Source organism: Megalobrama amblycephala, linkage group LG15 (genome assembly GCF_018812025.1).
Source record: "Megalobrama amblycephala isolate DHTTF-2021 linkage group LG15, ASM1881202v1, whole genome shotgun sequence".
Taxonomy (NCBI): Eukaryota; Metazoa; Chordata; class Actinopteri; order Cypriniformes; family Xenocyprididae; genus Megalobrama; species Megalobrama amblycephala.
Window position 1 is genome coordinate 1,951,084 of NC_063058.1, and position 4,072 is coordinate 1,955,155.

A 4,072-nucleotide genomic window follows, 5' to 3' on the forward strand; every position below is an offset into this window, starting at 1 on the left:
ATATTGAAGCATTGAAAAATAGATTACATAAAGAGTTTAATGATTCTATAATCATAGTTAGAATATTTTGTGTTGAGTTTTTTTTAAAGTGATATATACAGTATATATATTGTGTTTATTACATTAACATTCTGGAATGTGACTGTATGTATGACAACTGAATTGACTTGTTCTGAAGTAACATCATGTTTTCTGTTTTCAGAGAACCCAAAGGAAAAGAGGCAGTAGTTTCTGATGCAATCCAGATGTTTAAAACCTCAGCCGTCGGACCACCTGATAGACTATAGTTATAATGACATCAGACTTCTGAAGCTAATTTATTTTTAAAGGTTGTAATGCTTTTGTCCTATTTTCTTATTTCTTTTCTTTTTTAAAAGAATATTTTTATTATTATTATTATTATTATTATTTTGTCATTGATTGTTAAACTGTTAAATGAAATCAATTGACTCCAGCTTCTGTAAAGGTGTCGTTTATATTTGAAAAAGGTTTTCCCCAAACTCTGAAATGGTCAGGAATTTGTTCACACCATTGAAGTGTAGATGAAATATTAATGTTGTTTCAACATTAACTTGGTACATCAGATGGAAACACTGTTTTATGTTGTCATTACATTTCAGTTGAATCAATATTGATTCAGCATCTGTATTATTCAGCATTGGTATTCAGCATGTTGAATTATTCTTTCAATATTTAATATTGTTTCAATATTAAATGTGGATACAAATATGATACTGAACCAACATCACTTCATAATGTTGATTCAGTGATATTATCATTGATTTTTTCATTATCATTGAACATTGCTTCAACATTAACAGAGGGTGCAAGAGTGATACTGAAGCAACATCACATGTTACAGTGATGTGTCAAAGCACTTAGTGTTAACACATCAACACTTGAAATATTTACATGCTATCTGGGTCTGTTCAGTGTGTATAACTAATGTGAGTGAGGAATAACAGTGATAGGTGAGCTGCATTAGAGATGGCTATAGCCTATGATTGAATTAGTTTAGAGTTCAGCTAACTGACTGACTGCACACACTTCAGTAAATTATTCCATCAGGATTTTCTCAATAGCTAATGAATAACAATTCACTGCCTCTATTTAAAATCCACAGCACAGTTTTTCATCAGATAAGAGTTCGTGTACGGCTGCTGAGTGCAGGACGATAAGAGGACTGTTGGGTTTAACCGCAGTATCAAACTGTGCCATGGCTGTTGGGCTGCATTAAAATATTTCACCACACATTAAGACACATTTGCACACTGTCTTTATTGAATATATCTGATTATAGCATTTAAGCATACATGTTGATCTAGTAACAGTGAAGCAGTGAAGTGGACAAAGATGTCAAGAGATTTAAATGCTTTAGAGATGGCAATAACAGAAAGCATAAAGTCATGATCTACAGTATGAAGAATTGACATCAGAAAAAGATATACAGTATATGCGAACTGATCCATGTCTAGCTTTTATAGGCTATCGGTTACAACCATGTAGTGGTATTTTGCGATTTGGGAAAATTAGAATATTGTAATATTTTTTCAGCATTTCCTGTAGCTTTGCAATTGTTAATGAATCCACTCTGCCATTGTTATTAGGTCCATAGTAACCCTTCTCAATGACCTCACCGTTCTTTACACACCAGGTGGCTCTCCAGTAATACTTTGAGACAGTAACTCTTATTTTTTGGAATTTGCATGTTGATATCAGGAACTACACCAGTCACCACATAAGCCACACAAGCCTTGTCACAGCCTTCCAGATCTTTAATAACAGCCTTCTCATGTGTCTTCCATGCACCCTGATTGAACGTTGAGTTCTGTGGAGCGGCGTTGGTCAGGTGGCCAGCATGGAGAGATGATTGTTCATGTGCTGCACCGGGTAGAGATGACCTCTGTCATAGTCAGAGCCCACGTAGTCACTATTCACAGCCTGATTATCACCAGTACCTTCAGGACTCATACATGGATAAGCATTATTTCCTAGATCCAGCTGAAGGACATGAGAGAAAAATGTAAAAAAGCAAACAACAACTCAGACTGTCTCATTCATTATTAAAATTTATTATTATTGACATTTCAAATATGTGTAGGCCTACTATAATAATGAACAGTTACCTGAGGTTCGATGTACCAAGCATCACACCTCCCAACATTCTGGTGCCCCTCAAACAGATACGCTGAGTAGATGGGGATCCTCCATTCTGTGCTGTACAAAGTTGCATAAAGATACATTTTCTGACGATTGCCAACTGAAACACACTGACAGATGTGCTGGACTTGCTTGACTGAGTCGTCTGCCGGTAGTGTGATCTGAGGAGGGCCATTATTCAAAAAGAACCAACTGCATTTATTAAAATCCTTCCCGAAAAACCTCACTCAGAGAGAGGTAAGGCAACAGAAGAAACACCAGAAGCTTCATGATGTGAGAGCAGACACTGAATCTGTGAGTTTCTCTGGGTCAGAAGAGAGCGAGAGAGTAGAGAATATAGATGTACTCTGTCTTTTATAGAGTTTAAGACACAAGAGGAGGGAATAGAGTCACACATTTGTATTACAGAAAGGCTTCACTAACAAAATAAGTGTTTGAAATACAGCTGAAGTTGTTAACAGGGCTTGTTTTTCACACTAAAATGCATGAACTGTATCTGAACCATGTTCAGCAGCTCGTTTTCACACCTGCATACACGACTTCTGTCACATGATCATCTTATCTCCTTCTCAGTATAATGCTACAGCTAAAGTTTACAGTTTAAAGTTTCCTTTTTATTTGTTTGTGCATTATGACTTTTGACCTAGAAAAAGTCTTGTATACTTCTGTACATGACAATGGACTGTAAATGATCACATGATTATTGAAAAGATTTATTTTCAAAGATTTTTCTGTGTGTCTAAGTGTCAAAAATGGACTGTAAATCAATTTTAAATACATTTAGCATATTTTCAGCTAATTAGTCTATGTATGGGCAGTCAAATTTTATTATTTCAGAATCAAGTTTTAGTTTCAACAATTACAAAGTGCATCTATCTTTAAAAAGCATATAATGAATGAAAGAAAACTGAACACTAAATCATAACTACATGAGTGAGTGATCCACCAGTGAAAAGTAAAACAGTGTTTTCTAGAAACTCTCATGTGAGTGACATCGTTCAAACAGATTTGATTAAAATACTATTCATTGAGCATAAAACACATTCACACTTAATCTAATCTAATAAAATAACAAAATGACATTACTGTATATCATGATCTGTTAATAATGACATTCCAGTTTCAGTCATTTAAATACATTAGTTATTTTTCTCTTATGTCTTGGCACAAATATAAAGTCAGTGTTAGTGACAGAGTTCAATGACAGTTAATGTGTGAATGGGGTGAGTTTGGTGTTGCATTTTCAACCACATCCTTTTCTCACCTAATTAGAGGACAAAACACTTTAACGTTATTTTCTCTTTAATATTGGCCCCAAAGATGCAAATATAATGCATTTACTGCTATTTCACTAAAATCAAATGCCACAGGACTTGAAAAACCTCTGGCACAGACACACTTCATATAAAACACGCATATCAGCACATCTGGAAGGAAATGACATGAATACAGTGTAAATGAGGTAGAATTTGCAGGCCTAACTCTTGAGATTCACACCCCTGGTATTGAATATGGTGTCACATGAGATATATATATATATATATATATATATATATATATATATATATATATATATATTGCTGAATGAGTAAGGATACATCTAAACCCCTGAGCAGATCATGGCAGGTGGTGCTGGGGAAGGTGGAGGGCTAACAAAATCCCATGGCACGCTGCAGTGAACCGATCCGAAGTCAGGAATAAATAGGTTACATATAGAAAAAACAAACAAAATGACTGGATGGCCAGTCGGCTTTGGGTGAACCAAGAAGAGTTTCATGACTGAACTATATATTCATGTCTTTCAAAAACCTGTTTGACTGACCTCAAACATTTGGACGGTAGTGTAGGTTAAAGCATCTGTAAAGCATTGAAGTACGCTTTCATCTGCAGTACAGGAAAACACATCATACTG

The 4,072-nt window shown here is 35.1% G+C and overlaps 1 long non-coding RNA gene and 1 pseudogene across 1 annotated transcript in view; one reads left to right on the forward strand and one right to left on the reverse strand.

Annotated features, from left to right (window-relative positions):
• The window catches only part of LOC125247326, a 30,865-nt gene extending 29,606 nt beyond the window's left edge, over nucleotides 1–1,259 (forward strand). The window contains exon 4 of the long non-coding RNA XR_007180058.1: nucleotides 203–1,259. This is a non-coding gene — a long non-coding RNA (uncharacterized LOC125247326). The remainder of the gene's footprint in view (nucleotides 1–202) is intronic.
• A 149-nt stretch (nucleotides 1,260–1,408) lies between these two features.
• On the reverse strand, nucleotides 1,409–3,673 carry LOC125247265 (annotated as a pseudogene).
• Between the last annotated feature and the right edge of the window lie 399 nt (nucleotides 3,674–4,072).